The sequence below is a fragment of the Sphaerodactylus townsendi genome, linkage group LG01 (assembly GCF_021028975.2).
Source record: "Sphaerodactylus townsendi isolate TG3544 linkage group LG01, MPM_Stown_v2.3, whole genome shotgun sequence".
Taxonomy (NCBI): Eukaryota; Metazoa; Chordata; class Lepidosauria; order Squamata; family Sphaerodactylidae; genus Sphaerodactylus; species Sphaerodactylus townsendi.
Genome location: NC_059425.1, coordinates 10,040,616 through 10,060,708, shown reverse-complemented (window position 1 = coordinate 10,060,708; position 20,093 = coordinate 10,040,616). Strand labels below are relative to the sequence as shown.

Below are 20,093 nucleotides of genomic sequence, written 5' to 3'. Positions count from 1 at the left end.
GCAGGAAAAGAGATTCCACCTAAACATCAGGAAAAACTTCCTGACAGTCAGGGCTGTTCGACAGTGGAATGCACTCCCTCAGAGTGTGGTGGAGTCTCCTTCTTTGGAAGTTTTTAAAGAGAGGCTGGATGGCCACCTGTCAGGAAGAAGAAGAGTTTGGATTTATATCCCCCCTTTCTCTCCTGCAGGAGACTCAAAGGGGCTGACAATCTCCTTGCCCTTCCCCCCTCACAACAGGTAGGTGGGGCTGAGAGAGCTCAGAAGAACTGTGACTAGCCCAAGGTCACCCAGCTGGCGTGTGTGGGAGTGTACAGGCTAATCTGAATTCCCCAGATAAGCCTCCACAGCTCAGGCAGCAGAGCTGGGAATCAAACCTGGTTCCTCCAGATTATATACATGAGCTCTTAATCTCCTACGCTACTGCTGCTCCTTGTGCTTTGATTATGTGTTCCTACATGGCAGGTGGATTGGACTTAATGGCCCTTGGGGGTCTCTTCCAATTCTATGATTCTATGATCTGAGCCATGGGAACCTAGGATCACAGCCAGCCGTGTACAGTCTGCTCAGCTCTGCTATCTGCAATGTTGTTTTGGTGCTCCAGCACATCCCCAGATCATCGGCTGTGCGAACACAGACCTTGCCTTCCTTCAAGGGAAGCATCTTCTCGATGAACCAGCTCTTCGGGCTCGGCAGTTCTTGCGCGCGGCCACTGGAGGTCTGCCCGGGGCTGGGGAGCGATTGATAACGGAGCTTGTACATTTGATCCCTCTCTCGCTTTCTCCCACACCCCGCCCGCCTGCCCGGCTGGAGAGCTAAAATAATAAAATGCTGAGCTCACAGACTTCTCCGCCTGCCTCTCCCGTTGCCCTGCCCGCCGGGTTCATACTGCTTGGGGAAGTCGGCAGCCTCCACAGACCACCAAAGGTAAGCCTGCCTCGGATTCTCGGGCTCTGGATTTTGAGGGGCAGGGAAGAAAGCGACGGTGGTGCCAAGGCTGGACTTGGGCACTGCCCGCTGTTTGCAGAGAGTCCTTAGGAGCTGGGCAGAGTCACCGAAGAATAAGCATTCCTGGTCCTCCATTCACACACGCAACCAACGTTCAGGCCTGGTCTTTGAGGACAATGGAAATGAGATAGTCCAACCTTGGGAGGAGGCCTGTACCACTTCAGACTGCATCTTCTAGGTCAGTGGTGGCGAACCTATGGCACGGGTGCCAGAGGTGGCACTCAGAGCCCTCTCTGTGGGCACGCGCAAACAGAGTGCCCCCCCCCACACACACATCTAGGCTGGCCTGGGCTGGAAGCGATGATTAGCAAGCCCTAAGACCTAGTTTTGGGGAAGCAGTGTAGGTAACCCTGTTAAGCACTGTTAAACCCCACTGATTTTCATGCAAAGAACTAAAGTGCGAACCTTTACCTGGGAGTGAGCTCGGTTGCTGGCAATGGGGCTTGCTTCTGAATAAACCCTCGTAGGGTCATGATTCACCCGTTGGAAGTGTTGCACAGTTGCTTCAAAGCAAAGCCACCGATTACCACCAAGCTTACTCCTGAGTAACGCATGCCTCGGAGCCAACTGTTTTTGCTAAACTAAAACCTCAGTATTCAGGTTAAGTGCCATTATTGACACTTTGTGATAAATACATTGGGTTTGGGAGTTGCAATTTGAACTCGGCCTCCGAGGTTAAGCCATCACTGTTCATTAATGCCCTTATTAAAGAGAATAAGAGAAACACCGTTGCCTGCCAGCAGAAATCCAGCATGCCAAAGCTTTTAAGCCTGCATGACTGTTTTTTATTTGCAGGGATTTTAATTTTTTTTGTAAATCGGGGAGTGCTTAAAAAATACGGTGCCCGCTCTGCCGCCGTTCCCCTCTGCGGCGGGTGCGGGCAAAACCACACCCTCGACTGGGGGCGTCAGGGGCCGAGAACTGAGCTGTGACTCATGAGGAGGGGAGTCTGTCCTCGGGATCACCTTACAGCACTTACGATTTTCTTCACAAGGCTGCCCTCCCAGTCCGAGAAGCGCCAGATGTCTGCGTCGGAGTCTAGCTGTGTCGGTCTGCAGTGGGAGAGCTGGGGTTGACTCCAGCAACACCTTGGGGCCCAAACAGATTTGGGGGGATGTGAGCATTTGAGAGTCAGGGCCAAAGTAGCTGATGAATGCCGTTTTGACTCTCAAAAGCTTCCACCCCCAAATTTTGTCGGTTTCTCAAGTGCTCCCGGACGCCAATCTAGCTGTAAAATATGTCTGTGTAAGGCTTGCGTGGTGTCGTGGTTAAGAGCAGGTGGGTTCTAATCTGGAGAACCGGGTTTGATTCCCCACTCCTCCACCTGAGTGGCGGAGGCTTATCTGGTGAACCAGATGTGATTCTGCACTCCTACATTCCTGCTGGGTGACCTCAGGCTAGTCACAGTTCTCGCAGGACTCTCTCAGCCCCACCTGCCTCACAAGGTGTCTGTTGTGGGGAGAGGAAGGGAAAGGAGCTTGTCAGCCACCTTGAGTCTCCTTACAGGAGAGAAAGGGAGGTATAAATCCAAAGTCCTCCTCTTTTTCTTCTGTAAGAAGGAACCCAGGGAATGGAGTCTGCTAGAGCTCTGCTTCCTGACCTTCTTTCACTCATGTACCCCCATATTAGCAAACAATTTACGCAATTTTTTTAATACCCCCAAGCGCTCTGGTGTTAAGAGGAAAAGGAGTAAATTGCTCGTTGAACTGAAAAAAAAACGTTGTTGCAGTGCAGTCCCCCAGCACAGACTCTCAATACTGGCGAAATCTCTTCCTCGTCCGAAGGTTTCCAGCGCCCAGGCGAGGACCGAAGAGCTCTCAGAGTCACAACTGATCTCCAGATGACAGAAATGTTCCACCAGGCATAGGGTTGAGGCAGCCGACGAATGACTGACATCTGTTCCCTCCAATCCTATTCCGTTTCCCGCCTCCTTTCCCCCCAACCTCCCTCGTCTGTTTCCCTCCTCCCCCACCTTACCCATTATTTATTTATTTATTTACTTACTTACTTACTTACTTACTTTCTTATTTATTTATTTATGAGTTTTTTATACCGCCCTACCCCCAAAGGGCTCTGGGCGGTGAACAACATAGTGATACAACATACAATTTAAAACCCATTTAAAATAAACAACATTATATTATCTTTATTGATTCCCCTCTGTTGGAGCCCCACCCAATTTTCAATATTTTAATATTAAAGATTATGGGTGGGCAGAGGGACCCGTGTCTAGAGGCCCAAAGTGCTTGCAGAGGTTGAGATGCTGATTAAATGTTAACACCGAAATTTTACACTTATGTTTTAAATGGTCCATTTCAAATGATTATATTACATTATAGGTCGTTTTATGGGAGGTCGGAACCTGCCCAGAGCCTGAAAAGGGAAGGACGGTATAAAAACCTCATCATAAAATAATAAATAAATAAATCAGTTTCCCTTGTGAGGCAGGTGGGGCTGAGAGAGTTCTGAGAGAACTGTGACTAGCCCAAGAAGAAGAAGAGGAGGAGGAGGAGTTTGGATTTATACCCCACCTTTCTGTCCTGTAAGGAGACCAAAGGTGGCTGACAAGATCCTTTCCCTTCCTCTCTCCACAACAACCTTGTGAGGTAGGTGGGGCTGAGAGAGTCCTGAGAGAACTGTGACTAGCTGGAGGTCACCCAGCAGGAATGTAGGATTGCAGAAACACATCTGGTTCACCAGGTAAGCCTCTGCCACTCAGGTGGAGGAGTGGGGAACAAGCCGGGTTCTCCAGATCAGAATCCACCTGCTCTTAACTACTGCACCACACTGGGAAAAAGCTACCTTGGAGGGTGTCCCCAGATCAGGCCCCCCCCTTTAAGGCTTCAACCCCAAATCTTCAGGAATTTTCCAATCTAAAGTTGGCAGTGTTAGGTCTGGGAATTTCACCTTCAGACTCTGAACTTGACATAGGTATGTGCCCCCCTTCCCCACCCCGATAGCTTTCATACCCTCTGAAGGTCTCCACCTGGCACCATCTAGGGATGCAAGTAGAGGAGGAATCAACAGGTTCTCTGGGTTCCCAAGGTAGGTTACTAATTATTTGTGTTGTGCAGAGGGGTGACTAATTGGTGGTCTTTTGCCACGTGATTTTGCCTGCTTCGCCCCTCCTCTCAGCAGTGGCAGCAGAACTTGAAGCAGTCCTAGCAGGAGGTGCACAGCGTGCGTGGCAGCCTGCGCCTGTGTCGCGTTGTTTTCTGCATGGCCTAAGATCCGGCATAGCTGAGCTGAGTCACTTACCACAGCCCATGCCAGGAATGCCCAGCCTCTTAGAATGCCCGGCCATGCCCCGTTGTGCCCGCACCAGCCCCATTGGCGCTTACATACAGTTTGAATCCCACCACCATGAGGAACCTTGTTTACTGGGGCCCTCGGATCCCACCACTTTGGATGCCAGCCTCCAGAAGCTGAACCTGGAGATCCCCCTGAAAACTACAGCTCATTTCCAGACTACCGAGGATCCCAGTTCCTTCTGAGAAAAATGCAGAAACACTTGCTGCTTTTAGAGGGTGGTCTTGCACCCAATCGTGGTGGCTAAGCGCAGGTAGATTCTAATCTGGACAACCGGGTTTGATTCCCCACTCCTCCACCTGAGTGGCGGAGGCCTATCTAGTGAACCTGATGTGTTTCCCCCACTCCTGCATTCCTGCTGGGAGACCTTGGGCCAGTCACAATTCTCTCAGAACTCTCTCAGCCCCATCTATCTCACAGGGGTCTGTTGTGGGAGAGGAAGGGAAAGGAGCTTGTAAGCCACCTTGAGTCTCCTTACAGGAGAAGAAAGGTGGGGTATAAATCAAACTCCTTCTCCTCTTTGTTCTTCTTCCTCCTCCTCCTCTTCCTCCTCCTCCTCCTGTATGATAGAAGAAGAAGAAAAAGAAGTTTGGATTTTATATCCATGCTTCTCTCCTGCAGAAGAGAACTCAAAGAGGGAGCCTGACAATCTCCTTGCCCTTCCCCTCACAACAAACACCCCTGTAGAGGTAGGAGTGAAGACTGAGAAAACTCCGATTTCTAAGCTGTGACTAGCCCAAGATCACCCAGCTGGCGTGTGGGGAGTGCACAAGGCTAATCTGAATTCCCCAAGAGAAGCCTCCCACAGCTCAGGCGGCAGAGCTGGGAATCAAAACCAGTTCCCTCCAGGGGATTTCAGATACACGAGCTCTTAGCCTCCTACGCCACTGCTGATAGTAGAAAGCGTGAACCCAGCAGGTTCTGGTGGGCTGTGGGAAGGAAAAGAGCCTACCCAAATCTGAGGGAAGAAGATTAGAAGCTATTCCCAAGCTGTAGCACGCTTCTGGTTTCCTTGCTGTCTGGTGGGAAGATTGCTTTAAGCCTGGTTCTGTTGACTCCAGGACTGCACCGGAGCACCCTGGCGGGGAGCCGTGATTCCTAGCCAGAAGGACACTGAGATGGGAGCCTCTCCTCCTCCGCCTCTCAGGGCAGGGGAGCTGTGCCCCTTTGATCTGGAGGCCACGAGAGTGCAAATCCCACCTCCTAAGAGGGGGGCTTAAAGAGGCCGAGAGGCCCCATTCAGCAGAGAGAGAAAAGAAAACCAGGATAGAAAAAAAGCCAGCGTGAGGAAGGAAAAAGGAAACGTTTCTGGCTCGTCATATTTAAAAAAACTTTGGAAAGGTGGAGCCTTACATTGAAGTTGATTATAGTTTGCCGGATCCGGGGTGGGGAGAATTCCTAGGAGATTGGGGCCGGCAGCCCCAGGAAGGGACCAGGGGGGAACTTCGACCCAAGAACACGACGTGTCGGACGCTCCCAAAACAGCCATATATATTTTACTCCCCGAGAGGACCCTGGTCTCAGTGGTTTTGCACGGAGATCATAGAATCACTCCAGAGGGAACTCGATCAGTGGTGGGATTCCAGCCGGTTCGCGCCCGCACGACATTCGGGCCAGAACTCAGTTGTTAAAAAGGTGCTTGTAAACAACCGGTTGTTGAATGAATTGAATCCCACCACTGGAACTGACTTCTATAGTCCAGAGATGAGCTGCAGTTCTTGGAGACCCCCAATAACACGACAAGTTGCAACGTTCAATCCCTCCGATATTGCTTCTATCTATAATCTATAAGTCAGACAGGCATGAGGCAGGGAGTTCCACGGGCTTGCTCTCATAGAAGGAGAGAAGAGTTTGGATTTAGACCAGTGGTGGGATCCAAAAATTTTAGTAACAGGTTTCCCATGGTGGTGGGATTCAAACTGTGGCGTAGCGCCAATGGGGCTAGGCCCGAGAACCGCGATAGAGGCGTGGCCGGAGCATTCGAGGCTGAGGGCTGTGGCATGAGGCAGCTGGGCCATTTCTGCATGTGATCCTTAGGCGGGAAAGCGGTCAATGCGGCGCAGGCTGCTTTCAGGCTGCCACGCCGCGCCCGGTGCACCTCCTGCTAGACTGCTTCCAGTTCTGCAGCTACTGCGTGGGGAGGAGGGCATAGCGAGAGGCCAAAAAATCACGGCAAAATCACCGGTTAGTAGCCCTCGGCACACACAAATAATTAGTAACCTACTCGGGAACCTGTGAGAACCTGCTGGATCCCACCTCTGCTTCTATCTATAATCTACAAGTCAGACAGGCATGAGGCAGGGAGCTCCAGGGGCTCGCTCTCATAGAAGGAGGGAAGAGTTTGGATTTATGCCCTAATTTTCTTAGCCGTAAGGAGACTCCAAGCAGCTTCCAAACCCCTTCCCTTTCTCCCTCCACTACAGACGCCTGATGAGGCAGGCGGGGCTGAAAGAGTTCTGAGAGAACCGTGAATGGCCCAAGGTCACCCAGCAGGCTTCATGCGGAGGAGCAGGGAATCAAACCCGGTTCACCAGATAAGAGTTCCACCGTCAAAAGATTGCCTGCAGTTTAGGTATATTTGACAGGGCAGTCGAGAAAATGGAGGAGGGAATATTTGTGTGAGAGTTGCCAACCTCCAGGCGGGGCCTGGAGTTCTGCAATTACAGCTGATCTTCAGGATACGAGGTGACCACACTCCCCAAGACAAAATGGGTGAGGGGAGCCTATAGCATCACTTCCTAGCTGAGCTCCTTCCCCAATTCTCCAAGAGTCTCTCCACATGAAGTTGGCACCCTTATATGTGCCTACAGAGACCGCACCCCTCTGATTTGCTCGTCATAGGTGGTTCTGGTTAAGAGCAGGTGGACTCTAATCTGGAGAACTGGGTTTGATTCCCCACTCCACCTGAGTGGCAGGGGCTTATCTGGTGAACCAGATGTGTTTCTGCACTCCTAGGTTCCTGTTGGGTGGCCTTGGGCCAGTCACAGTTATCTCAGGACTCTCAGCCTCACTTACCTCACAAAGTGTCTGTTGTGGGGAGAGGAAAAGAAAGGAGCTTGTCTGCCACCTTAAGTCTCCTCACAGGAGAGAAAGGTGGGGTATAAATCCAAACTCCTCCTCCTCCTCCTCCTCCTTCTTTCTCCTCCTCCTCCTCCTCCTTTCTATTCCTTCTTCCTCTTCTTTCTCTCCACCTTCTTCTTCTTCTTCTTCGTCTTCTTCTTCTTCGTCTTCTTCTTCTTTCTCCTCCTCTTCTTCTTTCTATTCCTTCTTCCTCTTCTTTCTCTCCACCTTCCTTTTCGTCTTCGTCTTCGTCTTCTTCCTCTCCACCTTCCTTCTCCTCCTCCTCTTCTTCTTTCTATTCCTTCTTCCTCTTCTTTCTCTCCACCTTCCTTCTCTTCTTCTTCGTCTTCGTCTTCATCTTCGTCTTCATCTTCTTCGTCTTCGTCTTCCTTCTCCTCCTCCTCTTCTTCTTTCTATTCCTTCTTCCTCTTCTTTCTCTCCACCTTCCTTCTCTTCTTCTTCGTCTTCGTCTTCATCTTCGTCTTCATCTTCTTCGTCTTCGTCTTCCTTCTCCTCCTCCTCTTCTTCTTTCTATTCCTTCTTCCTCTTCTTTCTCTCCACCTTCCTTCTCTTCTTCTTCTTCTTCTTCTTCTTCCTCTTCTTTCTCTCCACCTTCTTCTTCTTCTTCTTCTCCTTCTTCGCAGTATCTCGTTACCTACGATCAGAGGCAGACGGCTTCATTAGACGGTCTGCCAGTCTGATCCATTCTAGGCAATTTGTTCATCTTCTTAAATTGGAAATCTTTTGAGTGCTACGTGCCAGAAATGTTTTGAGGGCCATACGCGGCAAGCCCGTTGAATCCATTTTAATTGCCCGTGTCGATTAGAATGTTCCGGGAAGCGCTGCCTTATTTGCAGCAGGTGATTCGTGAGGAGGCAGACGGGGGAAAACGGTTCGCCTTGGGAACCGCCTGGACTAGCAAGGCCCCCAAGCATGTGCAGAGAACCCTTTGCTCAGCTGCAAGTCAAAACCTGACAAACTTTATAGGATAAGGCTCCAAGGCTGATAGGGCATGCCCGTCAAACTGTTCATATCCAAACTCCCTATATCAGTGGTGGCGAACCAATGGCACGGGTGCCAGAGGTGGCACTCAGAGCCCTCTCTATGGGCACGTGTAACCTCTTTCTGTGGGTTCTGTGGGGCAGTACTTGGAAGGAGTTGCAAAGAACCAAATTTAAACAAAACAGTTTACTTCACTTAACAAATAACACTTTAAAAACATTTAACATTTACATTTTGCAGTCCTGTTCAGTTTGCATTTTCAAGTCCTTATGTACAGTCTACTGATATTGCCAAGTCCAATTCTTCTTTGCTGGTGGTTGGTTTTGAAGACTTCGGAGGCTTGGTGAATGGGCTTCAAGATGATGAAGGTTCCCAGAAAACTCTCACCATTTACATACACAAAACCCTGGAAACAATAAATTCTAACATTTAAAATATAGCAAAAATAAACTCCCTTCCCACTAGTTCCCCACAACATTGCAGTTACCTTAAACAAGGTGTTAAGGGCTTAATAAAATCTATCAAGGTCCCAGCCTGGTAGTCTCGCTTCCTCCAACCTCATGAGTTCTGCAGCATTCTTCTTCTTTTCAGACTCCACCCCTTTCTGGGTCATCCCATTCTTACACAGGGGTTACACACGCACAAACAGAGTCGCCCCCCCCCCCACCATGTCTAGGCTGGTTTGGGCCTCTGGGCTCAATTATTAGCATTAAACCTAAGACCTAGTTTTGGGGAAGCAGTGTAGGTAACCCTGTTAAGCACTGTTAAACTCCACTGATTTTCATGCAAAGAACTGAAGCGCGAACCTTTACCTGGGAGTAAGCTCAGTTGCTGGCAATGGGGCTTGCTTCTGAGTAAACCCTCCTAGGGTCGTGATTCATCCGTTCAAAGAGTTGCACGGTTGCTTCAAAGCAAAGCCACCGACTACCACCAAGCTTACTCCCGAGTAATGCAAGCCTCGGAGCCAACCATTTTTTCTAAACTGAAACCTCAGTATTCAGGTTAAATTGCCGTGTTGGCCCTTTGTGATAAATCAGTGGGTTTTGGGTTGCAATTTGGGCACTCGGTCTCGAAAAGGTTCGCCATCACTGTCCTATAACCAGCACTGCAGACTTCCAAAAGATCTCCCAGAAGCACAATATCAGTTCTCCTGGAGAATACAGATGCTTTGCGAGGTAGACCACTCTATTCTGCATTGGTTAGACCTCACCTGGAATATTGTGTACCGTTCCGGGCACCACAATTCAGGAAGGATATTGACAAGCTGGAACGGGTCCAGAGGAGGGCAACCAAAATGGTCAAAGGTCTGGAATCTGTGCCCTACGAGGAGAGACTTAGAGAGTTGGGGATGTTTAGTTTGGTGAAGAGAAGGTTAAGAGGTGACATGATGGTCATGGTTAGATATTTGAAGGGATGTCATGTTGGTGAAGGTACAAGCTTGTTTTCTGCGGCTCCAGAGACGAGGACCAGGAGTCATGGGTTCAAGGTGCAGGAAAAGAGATTCCACCTGAACATCAGGAAAACTTCCTGACAGTGAGGGCTGTTGGACAGTGGAATTCACTACCTCGGCGTGTGGTGGAGTCTCCTTCTTTGGAGGTTTTTCAAGAGAGGCTGGGTGGCCATCTGTCAGGAGTGCTTTGATTGTGTGTTCCTGCATTGCAGGAGGTTGGACTTGGTGGCCCTTGGGGGTCTTCCAACTCTATGATTCTATGACTTCACGGCATTAATACCTCACTGAGGTCCCTCCCTTCCCCAAACCTTGCCCACACCTATATTTCTATCAATTTCCCTGGACAGAGTTGGCAACCCAACCCTGGAGCTAATGGATGCTTTGGAGCACAGGTGTCAAACTCGCGGCCCTCCAGATGTTATGGACTACAGTTCCCATCATCCCCTGCCAGCATGCTGGCAGGGGATGATGGGAACTGCAGTCCATAACATCTGGAGGGCTGCGAGTTTGACACCTGTGCTTTGGAGGATGGAGTCAATCAATAAACGTTTATTAGCCAAAGGCCATATATTCATACATAGTCATAATCCATCAATAGCCCAAAGAAACATTTAGTCTAAAAAAGTTTAAGATACAAAATACATAAACACAATAAAATCTACATCTGATTGCAACTTTGCTTTGAACATTAAAAACATACAACCTGAAAACAGAAGAATAATAAGTATATAAACATGACATAAAATCTGATTATTTATTTTAAAAATGGGACTGGAAGAATCAGCCTTTATCAAACTAAACTTTAATAGCAGAAGATACTATTATCATTGACTAAAATTAATAGTATTTGACTCTTTAAAAACATTTAGGTCAAGAAATTTTAAAATTACCGGAACCTAGCATAGAATCCTGTTATGCATACCAGAATATTGGGTACAAATTGCCCGACGATGTTACAGCTTAGCTTTTAAAATAGGAACGTCAGTTAAATTTTTCCAACTTTCGCTGCTAGAAACATAAAAGTTGTAACACCAGCAAACACATCAGCCATAAGAAGAAGAAGAGTTTGGATTTATACCCCCTTTCTCTCCTGTAAGAAGACTCAAAGGGGCTTACAATCTCCTTTCCCTTCCCTTCCCCACAACAAACACCCTGTGAGGTGGGTGGAGCTGAGGGAGCCGCTAAAAGCTGTGACTAGCCCAACGGTTCCGACCTGTGTTGGAGTGCACAAGCTAATCTGGTTCCCCAGATAAACCTCCACAGCTCAAGTGGCAGAGCGGGGAATCAAACCCGGTTCTCCAGATTAGTGCACACCTGCTCTTAACCACTAGGCAACTGCTGCTCAGTGAGGAGGAGAAAACCAGGTGGAAGCTGACTTTCTCTTCCTCACTGCCTGTCAGGCACTGAAGGGTGGAGTTAATGCCCTTCACCCCATTGCGACCTCTGGCCTCCCCAGTGTAGGGGTGTCCAGGCTGCTCTTTGCAAAACAGGAAGCCACTGCTGCTTGGAGGGCTGGTCTACCTGCCATTAAGAAGCAATGCATAGACCTGACCACTGTGGAGGGAAAGAACTGGGTAGTCCTGGTTGCCAGAGGTTTGGTCTTCCAAGATGGGGAAGACCCAGAGGTGGGATCCAGCAGGTTCTCACAGGTTCCCGAGAGTAGGTTACTCATTATTTGTGTGTGCTGAGAGGGGGTTACTAATGGGTGATTTTGCCACGTGATTTTTGCCTTAGTTACGCCCCTCCTCTCAGCAGTAGTGAGCAGAACTGGAAGCAGTCTAGCAGGAGGTGCACCGGCGTGCGTGGCAGCCTGCGCCTGCGCGCATTTGTTTCCCGCCCAAGGACTGGCGCAGCGGCTGCATCCTTGCCTCAGCCCCGCCCAGGAATGCCCCACCCCCGTAATGCCCCGCCCAGCCCCATTGGTGCTACGCCACAGTTTGAATCCCACCATCCTGGGAACCTGTTACTAAAATTTTTGGATCCCACCACTGGGAAGACCTATCAGATTTGGGGTGGGGGAGTGCCATTTCAGTGCTTGCCCTGGGTTCCATGTTGTGTAGATACGCCCCTGCTGTCAGGTAGCTGTAACTGTAGCTGTAGGTAGTTCAGCCTTTTTCCTGCCTGCCGCTCCACGTGTAAAGGCACAAACAGTTGCTGGTGGAGGTAAGAGGGAGAAAGCCGGTCTGCTGGCAAGGCAGGCAGGAATTCTGCCAGTGAAGCGTTCCCATCCCAGGCGTGGCAATGCCTGGGACAGGCAAAAACAGCCCTCCCTCCGACCCACATTCGAGACAAACAAAGACCCCTTTTTCAGACCAGAGGAAGGGCTGGCTCTGATCAGGCCTTTATCTCTTCCACACAGTCTTCCCTTTTGTGCTCCGTTGTGAGATACTGGCCCGTTGCACACAAGGGCTCTTTCATACCAGACCCTAAGATAGCGGAGTGGGAGGGTGCCGGCCTAGCCCTCCACAAAGACCCTCCCTTCAGAGAGTCTCTCATCTCTGGGGAGGGGGGAAGAAGTAGGTCAGTAACAGGGAAGTGAATTAAAAGGCCCTAGACCTAGAGAATAAGAGATTCTCTCACTTCACACTTTAAAAAATTTACTTTATCTCACACTTTTTACTTCAGGAAGTTTATTACAGTAATCATGTAAAAAAAGTTAGGATCATTACAATAATATATTTATAGTAAAGAAAAGAAGAGGGAAAAAAGTATGCGAAGAAGGAAAAAAACAAAGACACGAAAGATGACCATTCTGTAATTGATCATTAAAGAAGATTCAGCATAATGTAATCAGTAGCTGGTTAGATAATAAGCTATATAACATTATAGCTTGACAAAGATATGAGATAATATTGTAACGACTTCTCCTTCAATCAACTAACAGTTGTTTAAACTAACCAAATATATACAGGCAAACGATGATCATATACTCAAAACTAAGTCCGGTATAGTGAGGGAAAAAAGAAGAGAAAAAGAAACGTATTTTCTGATTACGAACGGTTAAGTAATTTTCATATTGAATCTTTGGGCTGCATAGATAGCCAAGGTTTCCATGAAACATTGTAGGTTTTAGTTGAGTCATGTTTTAGCAAATGGGACAGTCTGTCTGCCAAACTAAATTCTTGGATTTTGTGTATCCACTTTTCCAAGGATGGAATTTCTGCCGTTTTCCAGTTTTCCGCTAGTAATATTCTTGCGGCCGAGATGAAATAAAACGTAAGACGATTATTTTCCATGGTAAGCCTAGTGTCAGAAAATGAGATTCTCTTGCTTCATACTTGACCAGGAGCCGGTAGAATCAGACTAGGATATTTGGGGAAAGAGGAGGAGGAGGAGGAGGAGGAGGAGGAGGAGGAGGAGGAGGAGGAGGAGGAGAAGGAGGAGGAGAAGAAGGAGGAGAAGGAGGAGGAGGAGGAGAAGGAGAAGGAGAAGGAGAAGGAGAAGGAGAGAAGAAGAAGAAGAAGAAGAAGAAGAAGAAGAAGAAGAAGAAGAAGAAGAAGAAGAAGAAGAAGAAGAAGAAGAAGAAGAAGAAGAAGAAGAAGAAGAAGAAGAAGAAGAAGAAGAAGAAGAAGAAGAAGAAGAAGAAGAAGAAAGAAGAAGAAGAAGAAGAAGAAGAAAGAAGCAGAAGAAGAAGAAGAAGAAAGAAGAGAAGAAGAAGAAGAAGAAGAAGAAGAAGAAGAAGAAGAAGAAGAAGAAGAAGAAGAAGAAGAAGAAGAAGAAGAAGAAGAAGAAGAAGAAGAAGAAGAAGAAGAAGAAGAAGAAGAAGAAGAAGAAGAAGAAGAAGAAGAAGAAGAAGAAGAAGAAGAGGAGGAGGAGGAGGAGGAAGAGGAAGAAGAAGAAGAGGAGTTTGGATTTATATCCCCCTTTCTCTCCTGCAGGAGACTCAAAGGGGCTGACAATCTCCTTGCCCTTCCCCCCTCGCAACAAACACCCTGTGAGGTGGGTGGGGCTGAGAGAGCTCCGAGAAGCTGTGACTAGCCCAAGGTCACCCAGCTGGCATGTGTGGGAGTGCACAGGCTAATCTGAATTCCCCAGAGAAGCCTCCACAGCTCAGGTGGCAGAGCTGGGAATCAAACCCGGTTCCTCCAGATTAGATACACGAGCTCTTAACCTCCTACGCCGCTGCTGCTCCTGACAGGCAGCAATTTTGGAGGATTTTAGGGGGGTGGAGAACTTTGTAGCTATGATTTTAGTAATCTTTACAACAACCAGTGGCGTAGCGCCCAGGGGACAGGGTATGTGTCTTGCACCAGGCGCACACCGGTACGGGGGTCGTATGGGGGCGTTCTGAGGGAGGGCGTGGGCGTGGCAGGGGTGCAGGGCACACACATGCCCCGGACACAGTTCCCCCTCGCTACGGCTCTGACAACAGCCCTGTAAGGAAGGTTAGCATGAACAGTCCAGGTCAGCACTAACAGTCGTGGCCAGTCTAGGATTGAGGGCAACTGGGTTTGATTCCCAAGTTTGCCATAGGGGCTTGGTGGGGAACCTTGTGATTATCACTACCTGAGTGAGTTTGGTATAGTGGTTAGAGTTTGACTAGGATTAGGGACCTGGGTTCGAGTCCCCACTCCACAAGGGAAGCTTGTGGGGTGACTTTGAGCCAGTCACACACTTTTAGCCCAACCTAGTAAGGCCTGGGAGACTTTCGTTCAAATCCCCACTCTGCCATGGAAGTTGGTTGAGTGACTGTGGGTCAGTCACACCCACTCACCCTAACCTACCTCATAGGGTTGTTGTTAGGATAAAAGGAGAAAGATGTAAGCTGCTTAGAGTCCCCTTGGGGGAGCTAGGTGGAGTACAAACGAGATGAATAACATTTAATAAATAAAACTTGCATCGGCACAGACTGAAGCTAAGAGAAAGAGCTGATAGGAGCAGCAGTGGCGTAGTGGCTAAGAGCAGTGGCTAAGAGCAGGTGCACTCTGATCTGGAGGAACCGGGTTTGATTCCCAGCTCTGCCGCCTGAGCTGTGGAGGCTTATCTGGGGAATTCAGGTTAGCCTGTGCACTCCCACACACGCCAGCTGGGTGACCTTGGGCTAGTCACAGCTTCTCGGAGCTCTCTCAGCCCCACCCGCCTCACAGGGTGTTTGTTGTGAGGGGGGAAGGGCAAGGAGATTGTCAGCCCCTTTGAGTCTCCTTACAGGAGAGAAAGGGGGGATATAAATCCAAACTCTTCTTCTTCTTCTGATAGACAACAGGCATGTTATAGTTGCAAAAATTATTATTATTTTTTTAAAGAATGAGTAACCATTATTCAAAAGAACATGCTCCCCATGTCTGTGCAGAAATCACTGTACTGGGCATATTTCTCAAATGGAAGAATGACGGACTCGCTTAGAGATGCAACAAGCGACTGTCTCCAAAAGCAGATAATTTGGCCATCTTGGGAGCAAAGGAATGATCCAGTGGTGGGATCCGAAAATTTTAGTAACAGGTTCCCATGGTGGTGGGATTCCAACTGTGGCATAGCGCCAATGGGGCTGGGCGGGGCTGGTCATTCCGGGGGCGGGGCATTCCTGGGCGGGGCTGTGGCAAGGATGCACCCGCTGCGCCGGTCCTTGGGCGGGAAACGAATGCACGCAGGCGCAGGCTGCCACGCACGCTGGTGCCCCTCCTGCTAGACTGCTTCCAGTTCTGCGCGCTACTGCTGAGAGGAGGGGCGTAACTCAGGCAAAAATCACGTGGCAAAATCACCAATTAGTAACCCCCTCTTGGCACACACAAACGTACTCTCGGGAACCTGTGAGAACCTGCTGGATCCCACCTCTGGAATGATCCCATCTGCAGTTGATGCAGATAGTAGGTGAATTATTTATCTAAGCAGAGAAAGGTCCAGATCAGTGACTCATGCAGAGAAGCAGCAAGGAAGAAGAAGACAAGTTTGGATTTATACCCCACCTTTCTCTCCTGTAAAGAGACTCAAAGTGGCTTACAAGCTCCTTTCCCTTCCTCTCCTCACAACAGACACCCTGTGAGGCAGGTGGGGCTGAGAGAGTTCTCAAAGAACTGTGACTAGCCCAAGGTCACCCAGCAGGAATGTAGGAGTGCAGAAACACATCTGGTTCACCAGATAAGCCTCTGCCACTCAGGTGGAGGAGTGGGGAATCAAACCCGGTTCTTTAGATTAGAATCCACCTGCTCTTAACCGCTATTCTACGCTGGCTCACTACACCACGTTGGAGCCTCTTCCATGGAGGGCTCATGGTAGCCTTTAATTAATTGATTGGCTATTTTACAGCATATTAAGAGATGAAAATTATGTCAATCTCTCCATAATAAATAACTGATAATTCTGAACGGAATCACAAATTAGGTGCCTGAAATAGTATGGGCTTGCATGCCTGCTGGTATCTTAATGATGGATAAAACTGTCTTGAGTCAGGGAACCAGAACTCTGGGTCTGAAAAGACACCCAAAGTCCAACTCACAACCCACCTGATCTTGCTTTGGTTCTGACCAGAAGTTCCATCTAGGTCAGTGGTGGCGAACCTTTGGCACTCCAGATGTTATGGACTACAATTCCCATCAGCCCTTGCCAGATAGGCCAATTGGCCATGCTGGCAGAGGCTGATGGGAATTGCAGTCCATAACATCTGGAGTGCCAAAGGTTCGCCACCACTGATCTAGATTGTGTCCCAGTTTGGCTCTAGTTGGGGTAGGCTTTCCAGCTCTGGATTGAGAAATTGGTAGAGATTTGGAGGCGTGGAATCTGGGGAGGGCGGGATTTGGGGAAGAAGAGTTGGATTTCTATCCCCCCTTTCTCTCCTGTAAGGAGACTCAAAGGGGCTTACAAACCTCTTTCCCTTCCCCCCCTCACAAAAAACACCCTGTGAGGTGGGTGGGGCTGAGAGAGCTCCGAAGAACTGGGACTAGCCCATCGTCACCCGGCTGGCATGTGTTGGAGTGTACAGGCTAATCTAGTTCACCAGATAAGCCTCCACAGCTCAGGCGGGGAATCAAACCCAGATTTGAGTGCTCTTAACCACTACGTCCACTGCTTAACCACAGCACCTCGGTGGGGTATAATAGCATAGAGTCCACCCACCTGAGCTGTCATTTTTAGAATCATAGAAACCCAGTGGTGGGATCCAAAAATTTTAGGAACAGGTTCCCATGGTGGTGGGATTGAAACTGTGGCGTAGCGCCAATGGGGCTGGGCAGGGCACGGCGGGGGCGTGACCGGGCATTCCTGGGCGGGGCATTCCAGGGGCGGGGCTGTGGCAAGGACGCAGCCGCTGCGCCGGTCCTTGGGCGGGAAACGAATGCACGCAGGCGCAGGCTGCCACGCACGCCGGTGCACCTCCTGCTAGACTGCTTCAAGTTCTGTGCACTACTGCTGAGAGGAGGGGCGTCACTAAGGCAAAAATCCCGCGGCAAAATCACCCATTAGTAACCCCCTCTCAGCACACACAAATAACGAGTAACCTACTCTCGGGAACCTGTGAGAACCTGCTGGATCCCACCTCTGTAGAAACCTGCTACAGACTCCACGGCCAAACATCCAGGAATTTCCCAACCTGGAGTTGGCAACTCTACCGACTTGGCAACTCTGAACTGAGATATTCCTGGATATTTCAGCCGGAGCCTGGAGGGGTGGAGTGGATTTCGGCCTGGTTGTAAAGTCCACGCTCTGAACCGGCTGTTTTCTTCAGGGGAGCTGGTACTTGTAGTCCGGAGATCGGTTGCAACTCTGGGAGATTTCCACCCCTCCCTCCCTGAGGTTGGCAGTTCTAGCCAAGAGCAGACTTTTTACCCCCGACTCCATGTCATATCCTTTTCCACTTGTGAAAGCACTTAAGGGCCATTCACAAGGCCGGTGGGAGCGTATTTTTATGGCTGTAAATTTCCGCTGATCGATCGGTCTGTTCGTTCAGCTGAGACGGGATGAAGCTATGAGCCATCAATATCTGGACAAAAGGCAGAGACCCAGAGGTGGGATCCAGCAAGTTCTCACAGGTTCCCGAGAGTAGGTTACTAATTATTTGTGTGTGCCGAGAGGGGGTTACTAACTGGTGATTTTGCCACGTGATTTTTGCCTTAGTTACGCCCCTCCTCTCAGCAGTAGCGCACAGAATTGGAAGCAGTCTAGCAGGAGGTGCACCGGCGTGCGTGGCAGCCTGCGCCTGCGTGCATTCGTTTCCCGCCCAGCCTGCGTCCCCGCGTGCATTCGTTTCCCGCCCAAGGACCGGCGCAGCAGCTGTGTCCTTGCCACAGCCCCGCCCAGGAATGCCTCGCCCCCGGAACGCCCGCCCCCGTTGTGGCCCGTCCAGCCCCATTGGCGCTACACCACAGTTTGAATCCCACCACCATGGGAACCTGTTCCTAAAATCTAGCAGGAGGTGCACCACCTGTGAGAACCTGCTGGATCCCACCTCTGTCCCTAAGTCTCTCCTCGTAGGGCATGGATTCCAGACCTTTTACCATTTTGGTTGCCCTCCTCTGGACCTGTTCCAGCTTGTCAATATCCTTCTTAAATTGTGGTGCCCAGAATTGTACGCAGTATTCCCGGTGAGGTCTAACCAATGCAGAATAGAGAGGTACAATTACATCCCTCGATCTAGACACTATACTCCTATTGATACAGCCCAGAATTGCATTGGCTTTCTTAGCTGCTGCATCACACTGCTGACTCATGTTCAGCTTGTGGTCTACTAATACTCCCAGATGTTTTAATTGTACATGTTTCTCATCTACTGGCACCTCAGTGGCCCCGATGAAGGCAGAAAAATGAGTTATAAATTTTGTAAATAAATAAGTGGAAACAACCTCCATTCCTTAGCTCATCCACCCTGCCCAGTATAAGATGGGGTAGGTTTCCCCACCATTGAGATGACCCTAAACAATTGTTTAAAAAGAATAGTAGCCATCCACTGCTATGGGAGAGAGCAAAAATTATCCCTCTCCCAAAAGACTGGAACTTGAGGGCATCCAATAAAGCTGACGGGCAGTAGTGAATAAACTGTGGAGTTCATTGCCTGGAGAGATGTTTGCAACAGGCACAGACAGATTTGAAAAGGGATTAGACCAGTGGTGGGATCCAAAAATTTTAGGAACAGGTTCGCATGGTGGTGGGATTCAAACTGTGGTGTAGTGCCAATGGGGCTGGGCGGGGCACGACGGGGGCATGGCCGGGCATTCCGGGGGCGTGGCATTCCTGGGCGGGGCTGTGGCAAGGACGCAGCCGCTGCGCCGGTCCTTGGGCGGGAAACGAATGCACGCAGGCGCAGGCTGCCACGCACGCCGGTGCACCTCCCGCTAGACTGCTTCCAGTTCTGCGCGCTACTGCTGAGAGGAGGGGCGTAACTAAGGCAAAAATCATGTGGCAAAATCACCCATTAGTAACCCCCTCTTGGCACACACAAATAATTAGTAACCTACTCTCGGGAACCTGTGAGAACCTGCTGGATCCCACCTCTGGATTAGACAGAATCAAGGAGGGGAGGTCTTTCATTGGCGGCTAGCCACGGTGACGAAAGGGAACTTCCACATTTAGAGGCAGTCAATCTCTGAATACCAGCGCCAGGAGGCAGCATCAGGGGAAGGCCTCAGCCTCTGTGACCTTTTGCTGGACCTCCAGAGGAATGGGTTGGCCACCATGCAAGACAGGATCCTGGACTAGATGGGCTCTTCTATGTCCTTATGCCATGGGGACTAAAAGGAACCTCCATGTCCAGAGGAAGTCAATCTCTGAATCCCAGCGCCAGGAGGCAATACCAGGGGAAGGTTTAGGCCTGTGCCCTGTTGTTGGATCTCCAGAGCAGCAATGGTATAGTGTAGTAGTTAAGAGCAGGGGCACTCCAATCTGGAGGAACCGGGTTTGATTCCCTGCTCTGCCACTTGAGCTGCGGAGGCTTATCTGGAGAACTAGATTCGCTTGTGCACTCCAACACATGCCAGCTGGGTGATGTTGAGCTAGTCACAGCTTTTCGGAGCTCTCTCAGTCCCACCCACCTCACAGGGTGTTCATTGTGTGGGGGGAAGGGAAGGGAGTTTGTAAGCCCCTTTGAGTCTCCTTACAGGAGAGAAAGTGGGGATATAAATCGAACTCTTCTTCGTTCTTCGTTCTTCGTCTTCTTCCTCTTCCTCTTCCTCTTCCTCTTCCTCTTCTTCTTGTGACTGGCCACTGGTCTGATCCAGCAGGGCTCTTCCGACGTTTTTATGTGTAATAGCGGATTGATCATTCTGCCCCCCACTTCAGTCCTGTACATTTGTGAGCGAGCAGGTTTTCAACCCTCCTCGACCATATCTCGGCTGGACGCCCG

General features: G+C 49.7%; 1 protein-coding gene across 1 annotated transcript in view; it reads left to right on the top strand.

Moving 5' to 3' along the window:
* The first annotated feature begins 769 nt into the window (after positions 1 to 769).
* TMOD4 (tropomodulin 4) overlaps positions 770 to 20,093 on the top strand; it is a 56,012-nt gene continuing 36,688 nt past the window's right edge. The window contains exon 1 of the mRNA XM_048510724.1: positions 770 to 924. The gene's annotated coding sequence lies outside the window, so the exon portion shown is untranslated. The remainder of the gene's footprint in view (positions 925 to 20,093) is intronic.